Source organism: Rhipicephalus sanguineus, chromosome 2 (assembly GCF_013339695.2).
Source record: "Rhipicephalus sanguineus isolate Rsan-2018 chromosome 2, BIME_Rsan_1.4, whole genome shotgun sequence".
Taxonomy (NCBI): Eukaryota; Metazoa; Arthropoda; class Arachnida; order Ixodida; family Ixodidae; genus Rhipicephalus; species Rhipicephalus sanguineus.
Genome location: NC_051177.1, coordinates 23,115,426 through 23,128,847, shown reverse-complemented (window position 1 = coordinate 23,128,847; position 13,422 = coordinate 23,115,426).

Below are 13,422 nucleotides of genomic sequence, written 5' to 3'. Positions count from 1 at the left end.
AACTTCATATTCGACTAGATGGAGCTTTTGGGAACATTAAAGCGGAAAAATAGACATTCACAAGAGCGAGAGAAACAGGACAGGCGCTAACTTTCATCTACTTTTATTTGAGGCTTCGCTGACAAATATATAGAGAGAAAACAAACATGTGCAGTCAGTCAAACGCATAGTAAAGTAACGCGCAGTCCTTTCACAAAAAATTATCAAGATACTCAGACTCTGCCTTCCAAAGCTTCACAGAAGTATCGCTAACACACACACATCTTCTCTTTTTGATATGCTTTCAATATTTCTTGCGCCATCCTATCCATACCTCTGCCCAGAATCTTTATCTCATTCAGTCTCGGCTCACAGGCCCTGCAACTTGCGAAATGATCAGCCACATCAGTGCCCCCGCTCTTAACAGCCCGTAAATGCTCCCCCCCCCCCCCCCCCCCCCCGCCCCCTCCCATCGGTCATTAATACAACGACCCGTCTGGCCTATAGGCTCTGCCGCAAGTTCAACGAGATCTCGCAGGTAACCCCAGTACAACAATTAACAAACTCCCCACCGTGTTTTTTCTGGCAACCACTTTCCTTCCCATCACGCGAAACAGGTGAGCACAATTGGACAAGCTTTTTCGGAGCGGAGAACACTGCTGGCACCCCATGAATTTGGCCACCTTCTCCACATGGTGCGCAACCTTAAGAACACAAGGTACTACACAGGCCTGATAATGTTCTTTTCTGGAGTGCTCACATTTCCAAACACAGACTCCTTGGTTTTCTGAAAAGGGGCATCAGTAGCTGACCAAATCCACGCACAGGAATAGCCAGGCGACAACAACCAGAGCACGTGCTTATTAAAGTCCGACTGCACTGAGCACGGCCGCTACATTAAAAAAAAGTGTCCTATTTTATGTAGCGGCCGTGACAATTAAGACTTCGCTAGCGGAGACCCCAAGCACAGATTAGCAATAGCACCCTTGACCGTTTTCAAATGTGCCGAACGAATGGCAATAGCTACTTCTGTGCCCATGGAGCGTGCTCCTAGCAAACATGATTACTCCTTAAAGTAATGTTAACGTTTAAAAACTGCAACGAACCCAGTGACGGCAGTTCGCGTGTGAAAACCGAACCATGGCCACTACATAAGAATTGAAGGACAGCTTGTAAATTCCAAAGTGTGTTCAACGAAAGCCTGTGGCCATTCGCGTGACTATGCCATGGTATCGGGGGAGTCCACCTTATTGGGGCGCTTCTCTGAACCGCTTGCCGTGGAATCATCACCGGGCGGCTTGGGAGCCATCCGACTAACTCGACTGCTGCAACGAGACGTCTGACGAAGGAGCGCTGCCGCGCGCCGCTGTGCCATCACGTGATTGCTGAGAGAGTGTGAGGGAGCATGGACGGACGCCGCCGCTGGACGCCGCCGCTGGACGCCGCCGCCGCGTTGCGCAACAGTTGCGCAACGCGCTTTAGAAGAAGCAACGCGCAACTGTTGCTATGCGCCGCTGTGCCATCGCATTATTGCTGAGAGAGTGTGAGGGAAGAGGCCACAGCTGGCGCCGTTCCAGGGCATGGACGGACGGACGGACGGACGGACGGACGGACGGACGGACGGCCGCGAGTATAAGGGTTTCGCCTTAAAATAAGTAGCGGCCGTGACCAAACCCTCCCCATTCTGCTGAAAGGTGTGCGTCATGCGTCGTATCCGTGAGCGGTTAGGGGAAAAAGGTAAGCAGACCCACCTCCTTTCGCATCACTGGGAGAAAAAACAAAAACAAAAAGGTGCACTACCAGCTGTCGTAAACACTACACAGGAGACGATGAACGTGCTAAGCATGGAGGAGGAGAAGGAGAGAAAGGAAAGGCAGGGATGTTAACCAGTCTAGAAGGACAGGTATGCTACCCTACACTGGGGGAAGGGATGGGGGAGATATAAAGATAGAGAGAGAGAGAGAAGGAGAGCACGCACGCACAAAAAGTCACACACATTTCACGGTCATCATAACGACGTTAGTCTATAAGCGACGGTGCAGGTCTGATGCCTTCAAGAAGTTTAGCACTGCCTTCGTCGCCTTCACCCGCGATGACCTATCAGGACGACATTCCAGAATGGTTCCTGCCGTCATCGGTCTGGGATCTATGCGAGCAAGAGCGACGGCGAGGGATTTCCTCTGCGCATTGTAGCGAGGACAGTCGCAGAAGATGTGCTGTAGTGTCTCCTCGCTACCCACAGTTGTCACAAAACGGGTTGTCAGCCATTGGATTCGAAAGGAGAATGACTTTGTGAAAGCCACTCTTAGCTATAAACGGCAAAGCAGAGTGGCATCATTTCGGCGTAGTCCCGTAGGTGTCTGAAGACGCAGATTGGTCGGGCAGTGGCGGTGGTGGTTGTGCAGTCTGCTTACTGTGTTATAAGTGGAGGAAGTCATTTCTTGTGCAGCCACTCGAAGTTGCACAAGAAATGACTTCCTCCACTTATAACACAGTAAGCAGACTGCACAACCACCACCGCCACTGCCCGACCAATCTGCGTCTTCAGACACCTACGGGACTACGCCGAAATGATGCCACTCCGCTTTGCCGTTTATAGCTAAGAGTGGCTTTCACAAAGTCATTCTCCTTTCGAATCCAAATGGCTGACAACTAGGGGTGTGCGAATATGAAATTTTTCGAATACGAATCGAATACGAATATCCACCTTCGAATATCGAATCGAATATCGAATATCAAAGGAAAAATGCCTTCACAGTAACAATATTTCATTTAACATGTATCTATTTAAAAAAAAAAAAAAAACATTAACAGCCTGACTGGCAACACAACATACACTGCTGTCTCCAGAACACAATGTCCAGGCTAGCACAATGCACATCACAACACAAGCAAATATCACGGCAGAATGAAAGTGGTGACTACATGTTATCATGAAGAAATATGAGTTGCTCCAAATGATAAGGCAGCAGGCGCTCCCTTGTAACAGAGACACCCGCTCTCCCCCCCCCCCCCTGCCACTGAAAAGGCACGCTCGCTTGGAACAAAAGTGGCTGGTATAGGGAGGTACATGGGGCAAAGCTTTGCCAGACTGGGGTATCTGAAGGTGCCTACAGTCCGCCACCAGACACATGGGTCACTGTCCTTCTTCAGAAGTGGTCCCGCATAGTGAACGAGTGGTAGTGGGGCACGTTGCGGCCGCTTAATATTGAAAATGTACGGTTACATGATCGCCAACAGCGCTGCACGTCGGAGATGCACCAGCAATAAATCATACGTATTGCGGCGCTCGTCGCAGGCAGATATCGTTCCTCCGTGTACTTACGATGTTTATCGCTCCTCTCGGCAACGTTTTTTGCGATACGAACGCAGCAGAAATGTGGAAGAGGGGTAATTTATGCATGATAATCGAATCGCATATTAGAATTTTTTGAATATTCGAAGTTATCGAATATTCGAAACTTTTCGAATACACGATTTTCGAATCGAATACGAATATTTCGAATGTAATATTCGACGAATATTCGAAACTTTCGAATATTCGCACACCCCTACTGACAACCCGTTTTGTGACAACTGTGGAAGCGAGGAGACACTACAGCACATCAAGCCTGTTAATATTATGGAGGTACTGTTATGGTGCGCAGCAACGTCTGTGTAGTCGTCATTCTGGTAACGCGGATGCAACAGGGATTCCACCATACCTTCCCGTGTCTGCAGTTGCCGGGCGCCCAGTGGCATTCTTGCCTTTAAGGAAGGCTGTATACGATCGGAGGCCTGCCGCCTGGATTCCGCTATCTTTCGTTTTTATGACAGACGCCGGACACATCGGAGAAGGTAACGGAATCGTCGCTGACGCAGATCACGTGTGAAGGAGGACAGTGGCGAACAAATGGCAGACGTACACAGGCGAGGTGACCAATATATACACTTCCAATCAAATCTGATGCGAAAAAGGAGCACAAGTTCTGTGTTACGCTTGCGTGTTTTGCAGGCATAAGAAAAGATAAAAGAATAAACGAATAACACACGAGGAGCAGCGACAGCGAGCCCAGGGAAGTGCGGTGGCGGGAAGTGCAGTCCGTGTCGGGTGGATCACTTAGTATACTCCTCACTTGCGATTTAGGAAGTCGGCAAGTGGAGACACGAGAGGAACAAAATACTCGTCGTCAAAGCAGCACGGGGTTTGTAAAAAAGGGCTGCTCGACTTCATCATAACCCGCCCCATCGCAGTCAACATTCGAGGCAGCAGGCGCCGACGCCTGTGGAAGAAAGAACGGCCGAAAGAAATAAATGGTCAGAGTCAAAGCGCAACACAAGCACCGCACTGCGATGCAGCGGAAACAGAGGCGAAAAAAAAAAAAAAAACCTCCTCGAGGGATCAGCGCCAGCTGATCTTTGGAAGCTGCGCAAAGAAGCCGACTCAGCGGTTGTCACTATATATGTGTACTAGTATTGAAAAGAACGCGTTTTGGGGCTTTACTGGGCGCTTTGGCGCACGACATAAGGGGAGTTATAGAAGGTGTCAGCTGGCATACTTGGTGTAACAAGAACTCGAAAAAGAATAACGGAACTCAAGGAAAGGTAGCAACGCATGCACGAACTATATGTCTGAGCCAACCAACAGTGTCGCGCGCGCGCGCCTGTGTGTGTGTGTGTGTGTGTGTGTGTGTGTGTGTGTGTGTGTGTGTGTGTGTGTGTGTGTGTGTGTGTGTGTGTGTGTGTGTGTGTGTGTGTGTGTGTGTGTGTGTGTGTGTGTGTGTGTGTGTGTGTGTGTGTGTGTGCGCGTGCGTGTGCGCGTGCGTGCGTGCGCGCGTGCGTGTGCGCGTACTCGTGTGTTTGTATACAAAAACCAAAGACCGCGTACACGCAAAGTTCTCTTTTTCTAACGTGTCGACCGGCCTTCGTCAGAGCACCCAGATGGAGGCCGGTAATAAACGAATGAATATTGAGCATGAAGTGATAAACAAAATGTTACGTGCACTAAGCTAAAAACGTAGAATGTGCGAGAACACAAACTGTGCACCGAACTGCCAACAGGGGATCGATTCGACGTGTCGAAATTGTTGGTAATTCACGTATTTTAACTCCTCTCCAATGGCTTCAAGGGAATACTCACGATATCAAGCACCAGGAAGGAAGCTGGGAAAAACTGTTTCTTGCTTCTGTTTTCTGAACGCATAAGCTGGAACTGCGATTGGAGGAATGTGTAAATATTCATCAGGCGCAAACAACTAACAAAAATTAAGCGGTCTTCAAACATTTCAGCAAACTAATCGATAAATTCCGCACGCCCGAGTTCGAACTTTCCACGTCAACGTTTCATTAACGCTGAATGATCGTGGCAATGTGTATATTCGCGCAATTAGCTTTAAGGCGGGGGTACCACTGCAGTGTAGTTTCATTCTGAACCACCAGAAGACGCCACCAAGTCACGTTTGGACTTGGTGGCGTCTAACGCAAAACTCGCAGCTAAGTCTAATGGACGTAACCTCGTGATAATCGCGGGAGGTCTAAACGACGTCTTGAGTAACGAATCAGCCGAACTAGCGACCACATTGGCGAAAGGGGTCGATGACATGCGCGCCATTTCCCCTCAGGTGCAGATAGTGGTATGCACAATACCGGAGGTACCGGTGCGTGACGGCAACCTGCAAAGAGCGGTTGTCGACGCAAACAAAGAGATATGGCAGATGAGTAGAGAGAAAGGCATCGAGGTAGTGGAAATAAACAGAGAGGTGCACAGGTGGGGTGGTTTTCGAAGAGACGGAATACACTTCGATAGGAGGCTTGGCCATGAGGTGGGTTGGCGTCTTGCAGGACGCGCAGTAGCTTTTTTGGGGGGCACGCGGGCCCTTCAGTGCCCATGGTAGCTTGTAATGAGGAAAACAACCAGGGGGACTCTTTGACAGGTAGTATAGCGAAAAAACAGAGAAAAGGTAAAAGAAGGGAGAAGGCGCGTGTTGCAATTAGTTACATTAACATGCAGGGTGGCAGAAAAAAGGCAAAATGGTTAGAGATTGAGGGACAGTTAAACAAGGAACAGATAGGTGTTTATGCGGTTACAGAAACACACCTTAGAGACTTGGAAGAGCCACCACATATTGAAAATTATGTTTGGGAAGGATGTAACAGGATCACATCAGAAAGGAGAGGTGGGGGGGTTGGAATGCTAATTCATAGCAGAACAAAATGGGAGAGAGTGAAACAAACGTGTTCAGAGCACATGTGGGTTTCGGGCACAGTAGGTGGAAAGAAAACGTGGCTAGGTGTAGCTTACTTGTGGACAGGCAATAACTGCAGAGAAAAGAATCTGGAGATAGTGAAATGCATAAGCACCGATATTAAAGAATTTGGTCATGATGCCGAGATAATCCTTCTAGGGGACATGAACGCTCACATTCATGACCTTGACGGATATTCAGACACCAATGGCAAGTTATTGCTAGATCTCTGCGAGCAACATAGTCTTGAGATAGTTAACGTGGGGCCTAAGTGTGAGGGGCAGATCACGTGGGAAGTCAGAAACAGGCAATCGAGCATTGATTACTGTCTCATGACAGAAGGAATATATGACAAACTTAGAGAGATGAGAATAGACGAAGAAGGCATTAACAGCTTAGGTAGTGATCATAAACGCATAATATTACAAATGGGATATAAAACTGAAAATAAGAACATAGAATCAAAGTTTGGCAGCTCGTATCTAAATGACAAACAAATAACAAATATAGCCGCAAGAGTCGAGGAAAAAGTAGACGAACTACCAGGCAAAGACTGGAAGTATAGTGAGCTGCTACATGTAATCACGAAAGAAATGGAAATAGAGAAGAAAACTATTTGTTGGAAAGGAAAGAAAAAGCCAAAAAGTTGGTGGAACAAAGAAATCCGGGAAGCGATCGAGATGCGACGTCAGGCATCACGGGAGCACAGAAAGGCAAAAAAGGAGAAGCGGCCACAGGACGAAGTCAACCAAATATGGGAAATATATTTAGAGCAAAAATCCATTGTGCAGAAATTAGTCGAGGCAAAAATTAAAGGTGAAAGTGAACGCTGGATGACAGAGATTCGCGAAAAGAAGAAGGCCGCGCCTAGGATATTTTGGAGCCACCTAAAAGCGCTGGGTAGGAAGTCTGTCACAATGCAACAACATATGGTAGATGAAGGAGGAAATAAATTGGAAGGATATGAAGCGCTAGGTTACATCCGAAAGATAACAGCCGATTCGTTTAAAAAGGTCCCCCAGGGGATTCTCCCGGTGAGTAAAAGTACGCAAAGGAGTGCAACCGACGAAGATGTAGTACTAGAGAATTTCAATTGGAAGAAGGCCGAAGGAAAAATTCCTAAGCGCACTACTCCGGGCTTAGATGGGGTTCCCGTCAGCCTCATTAACGAACTCGGACATAACACTAAAGAAGCACTGCTGAAAGCCGTAGAAAAGTGCTTACAGGAGAGGGAAATACCAGACAGTTGGAGAAAAAGTAAAATGAACTTAATCTATAAAGGCAAGGGAGAAAAGGATAACATTCGCTCGTATAGACCGCTAACAATTACATCGGTGCTATACAGGTTGGCGATGCAGGCAGTAAAATTAAAAATAGAAGCGTGGGTAGAACAAAATGATATTTTGGGAGAACTTCAGAATGGATTTCGAATCGACAGGCGGTTAGACGATAATCTGTTTGTTCTTACCCAGTGTATAGAAATATCTAAAATAGAAAACAGGCCCTTATACGTAGCTTATCTAGATATCACCGGGGCGTATGACAACGTTAATCAGGAAATTTTGTGGGATATATTGAAGGAAGTGGGCATAGGTGACGACTGTGTACAGCTTTTGAGGGAAATATACCGAGGAAATACAGTTTGTATAGAATGGGAAGGAATAAGTAGCAAGGACAGCGTTGAAATTAGCAAGGGGCTGAGACAGGGATGCCCTTTGTCCCCGCTGTTATTCATGCTGTACATGGCGAGGATGGAAAAAGCGCTAGAAAGTAGCAACATTGGATTTAATTTGTCACACAAACAGGTCGGAGCGATGGTTGAGCAGAAGCTTCCAGGTCTATTTTATGCTGATGATATTGTCTTATTTGCGGACAGTCAAGATGATATACAGCGACTGGCAGATATATGCGGAAGGGAGTGTGAGGCTCTAGGACTAGGATTTAGTGCAACAAAATGTGGATTGATGGTATTCAATGATCACGGAGACCATACGGTATTAATACAGGGCCAAAAAATACCGAGGGTAAGCGAGTACAAGTACCTCGGAGTATGGGTAAATGAGGGGGATAGATATATGGAGGTACAAGAGAAAGCATCGGTAGCAAAGGGAAAGAGGAATGCTGCAATTATGAAGCACAGAGCTTTATGGGGATACAATAGGTACGAGGTGCTTCGAGGGCTGTGGAAGGGTGTGATGGTTCCGGGGCTTACATTTGGGAACTCAGTGGTGTGCATGAAGTCAGAGGTGCAATCAGGAATGGATGTAAATCAAAGGACGGTGGGCCGCCTCGCGTTGGGCGCTCACGGGAAGACGACAAATGAGGCGGTAAAGGGTGATATGGGATGGACAGGCTTTGAAGTGAGGGAAGCGCAGAGCAAAATGAGATTCGAAGAGAGGCTGAGGAAAATGAAGGAGAGTAGATGGGCAGAGAAGGTTTTCAGGTATTTGTATAGAAAAAGCGTTGACACGCAGTGGAGAAAAAGAACTAGGAGGCTCACCAGTAAATATACGGCTGGCAGTGCGGGCGATATGGCAACAAGGAGCATTAAGCGGAAGGTCAGAGAGGCGGAGAGGACTTATTGGATGACAGCGATGGAAAAGAAGCCGGCTCTGAGTAACTACCGAAAAGGAAAAAACGAAATAAGGAGGGAAAGGTTTTATGATAATTCAAGGGGAAGCGCTTTACTGTTTGAAGCAAGGTCGGGCTGCCTTAGAACGCGTAGTTATAAAGCGAGATTTAGTAACGAAGAAGAACAATGTACATGCTGCGGGGGAACTAAGGAAACGATGGAACATGTACTGATTGAATGTGGCGATATTCACCCAGGTATACGTGTGGGCACGAGTCTACATGAAGCCTTGGGTTTTAGGGACAACAATGGAAAGCTGAACACGTCCGCGATAGAAATAAGTAAGAGACGGTTAGAGTATTGGTGGCAGAAAAGTAGAGATAAAGAACAAAAATAAATAATGGGGGAAAAATAAGGTCATTCTGCCTTAAGAGGCAGAGAGATGGACCGTGAATTTATATTTTTTGGTATAATAACATAGATTTAATCAATGTAGATAAGGTATTAGGCCAACATAAAACAAGGAAGCTTTTTTTTTTCTTTTTTTTTTTCTTCGAGCCTGGTGGCAGACATGTCACCGCCCCGTTTTAAAGGGGACGCTCATAGCATCCATCCATCCATCCATGGAAAAAAGAGAGGAAAATGCGCTCTCTGGCCGTCGCGACAGCGAAGAGCCTCTCCCTGCTGCAACTAATCCACTCTTTTCAGGGGCGCCGCTGCTCCTTTGAAAAGTTTCAGATGTGCTTGACGCCCCCCCCCCCTCCTTCCCTCCCCCCCCCCCCCCCCCCCCCAAAAAAAAAATGCATGGCCCAGAGAACCTTCGTACTCCCATGCAACAGTCCAGAAAAGAGGTGCCTCTCTCTCTTGGTAGTATAACTATTTACGCGCTGAGCCACGCTGGCTGCCGCAAGGGCTGCTTTTCTTTTCTCCCCTTCAACGACGCCTCTTTCTATCGCTCCTTCTGTGATGACCCTAGCTCACTTGTCCCTTTCCCCAGCGGTGCGGCTCTTTCCACGGGAGGAACAATTGCGCTGCAAACCGCTCACGTAGGCTGCCAGGCCAGCTGCTCTCCGTGACATAGTGCCGGAATGCGGGGTTGGGTGACAAGCTCTATCGCGGAGGCCACATCACAAGCGAACCATGAGACATCACATCCTTCCGTGTACAGTGTACATATGTAAATAATCCCTCTGTCGCTGTGGTTTACTCCTACCTCATTTACTGATTGTCACTACGCAGTCATCTGCTTGAGCTAGGCAGCGGTCATCATAATAAACTCTCCTTTTCCTTTGTTCCATTTCTATGTACTTCCTCAAGTAAACGGCCACTTACGTCTACCACTCTATATGCCGTTACACACCCTGACACTATGTACTGAAGATTTTATTTCTCTCGAGATAGAATTGACAGGAATATTTTGCAGAGAGAACGCTATAATTATGCAGTAATTATTGTCCAAATAATTATGGTGACATGAGGGCTTCTATTCACACTTTATGTATGATTTGCAAATGCTCACGGAAGTCCTGTTCTCGTATATATATATATATAATATATATATATATATATATATATATATATAAGCAATTTTATTTTACGTTTCGCTGGAGGTCTAAGCTTCATTAGATAAAGCTCGGACCCCGAGCGGCACGTAAATAAAATTGCTTAGCACGCGTGTCTGACTTTTCTGAGAATATTTCACCGAACCTAGAAACCCTGCGTTGTTTCGGTGTATGAGCAATGAGGGCTTATGAGCGAATACGGCGCTGTGCGAACATCCCAAATCGTCGTGGTCACTCTTAGTTGAAGGAAGGAAGGAAGAAAGTAATAAATAAGTCAAGTTGACAGTGGTGACGTATAGTGCGGCAAACAGTTCCTCTCGGCTCATTCGCTAGAGCAAGCAAACAAGAAAACGGGGAAAAAAGCGCCGTTTCGGCGGAGTGGGGCAGGTGCCGTAGATACGGGCGGGAAAAAAATAAATAAATAACAGTAAATAAATAAAATAAAATAAAATAGAAATGGCAGAAAGGAAACAAAGCGCATAGTGCGGCTTCCGCGACGCGCCTTTGAAGGTCGCGGGGGGCATTGTTCCTTTGCTTGGACGGCAGCAATTACTCGCTGCGAGGGGTGCATCCATGGCAAAGCAAGCCCCGGTCCCCGAGCCTTTTGCGGTTACTTCCAGAGGGGGGACAAACGGGTCGGTGTTCTTTTGTCGCTTACCCGTTGCGTGTGTGTGTGGCGGGGGGGGGGGGGGGGGGGGCACAGATTGTGCATGCGCGCGAGGCCGTTTGAGACTACATGTTCAACCCTCATGTCCTTGTCAATGTGGCGGCGTGGGTGCAGGAATCCTGCCCTGTTAGTGCGGCTCTCTGAGGCGCCTATGGTTGAAAATCTAGTGTGGGTGAGCCTATCCCGTTTGAAAAATGAAAAGGAAGAAGATAAGACTAAAACGAATAAAACGTAATAATAATATATATATATACTATATATATATATATTATAATATTATATAAATATATATATATATATATATATATAATATTAATATCTATATATAATATATATATATATAATATATACAATTAGGGTCATTCCATGCCAAATCACCCAGCGTTTTTCCGACCATCACAAATATGGCTGAAAAAATTTCCACGCTTTTCTTGAAGTTCGAAACTCGTTCTGCTCGTTTATTTCTGTTGCCAAAAATTTTCCGGCCTGTTTGTGAGAGTCTGTAGTTTTGCGGAGACTGAGCTAAGGGCATCAAACAACAATTTTTTTTTCAAATGACGTTTATGGCATGCACTCGATAAAATGGTATTTCCGGCAAGCTAATGAAGTGATGTAACTGTAAAAATAATGACTTATTTATGCATATCGATTCTTCGAGGGCTTTTCGCACGAGCAAAATTGAATAAAATTGCAAAGTTTGATATTTTTTCCAGGAACAAGGCAAACTCAAAGGGTAGAAATTAATTATATACTGGAAGCCTGTTCGACATACTAGAAAAGAAAAATAATTTAGTCGTTGAAGGTGTAGCAAATCGTCTGAAAAAAAAATTGCGAATTCCACTTTTTTTTTTTAGAAAAGCTCTGTATTCATCGTCAAAAAACTTGCCTTGGTGGTCGGACTAAAAATATGCACGATACTTAATTTGAAAGCTCTATGTATTAGCTGAACATAAGCAAGTTACAAAAGGGTATGATTTTTTTTAACTTGATAAATATTTTTTGAAATTTTGTATCTCCACCAGCTTTTCGCCGACGTAACTCAAGCGGCATGAAGCACTCGCAAAGGCAATCTTCAGCCCATGCCCACTCACCTGGGATGCAGACGTCAAACATGGTGCTGTCTATAAAGCAACCCCATTTCCTTTTCCATTACTTATAGACAGCACCATGTTTGACGTCTGCATCCCAGGTGAGTGGGCATGGGCTGAAGATTGCCTTTGCGAGTGCTTCATGCCGCTTGAGTTACGTCGGCGGAAAGCTGGTGGAGATACAAAATTTCAAAAAAATATTTATCAAGTTAAAAAAATCATACCCTTTTGTAACTTGCTTATGTTCAGCTAATACATAGAGCTTTCAAATTAAGTATCGTGCATATTTTTAGTCCGACCACCAAGGCAAGTTTTTTGACGATGAATACAGAGCTTTTCTCAAAAAAAGTGAAATTCGCAATTTTTTTTCAGACGATTTGCTACACCTTCAGCGAGTAAATTATTTTTCTTTTGTAGTATGTCGAACAGGCTTCCAGTATATAATTAATTTCTACCCTTTGAGTTTGCCTTGTTCCTGGAAAAAAATATCAAACTTTGCAACTTTATTCAATTTTGCTTGTGCGAAAAGCCCTCGAAGAATCGATATACATAAAAAAGTCATTATTTTTACAGTTACATCACTTCATTAGCTTGCCGGAAATACCATTTTATCGAGTGCATCCTATAAACGCCCTTTACAAAAAAATGTTGTTTGATGCCCTTTAGCTCAGTCTTCGCAAAACTACAGACTCTCACAAACAGGCCGGAAAATTTTTGGCAACAGAAATAAACGAGGAGAACGAGTTTTGAACTTCAAGAAAAACGTGGAAATTTTTTCAGCCATATTTGTGATGGTCGGAAAACGCTGGGTGATTCGGCATGGAATGACCCATATAATAATAAAAGGCAAAGGTCAGATGTGGGAAAGATATACACTGAATACTGAAAAGTCGAGAAAAAGATAAAACATAAAAAAGAAGAACATGTCAACAAAAAATACACATAAGTACAGAATACGCAAAGGTGTCCGGTCGGTCCGCTCCCCCAGATACTTGTTCGGTACTCCATTTTAGCATCCGGCACGAATTGCATGTCAGGATTCATTTCCCGTCTACTAACTTTTGCACGACCGAAGAAACGAGAGGTTCCCCATGTTTCATTTATGCCGTGTGTCACTGTTTCAAATTTGTGGATGAAATAGGACTTTCTTTGTTCCCGTTCACGAGTACTGCGGAAGCCTGACTGCAGGAGGGTGACACGTATTTTGTCGAATGAGTGTTCTGGCAAACTCAGATGTTTAGAGAAAGGGAGATTGGCAGAGTGCGCGCGTGAGCTTTGTGGTTATTCAGACGTAGTCGTATATATATATTTACGCTGTAGAATTGACAGC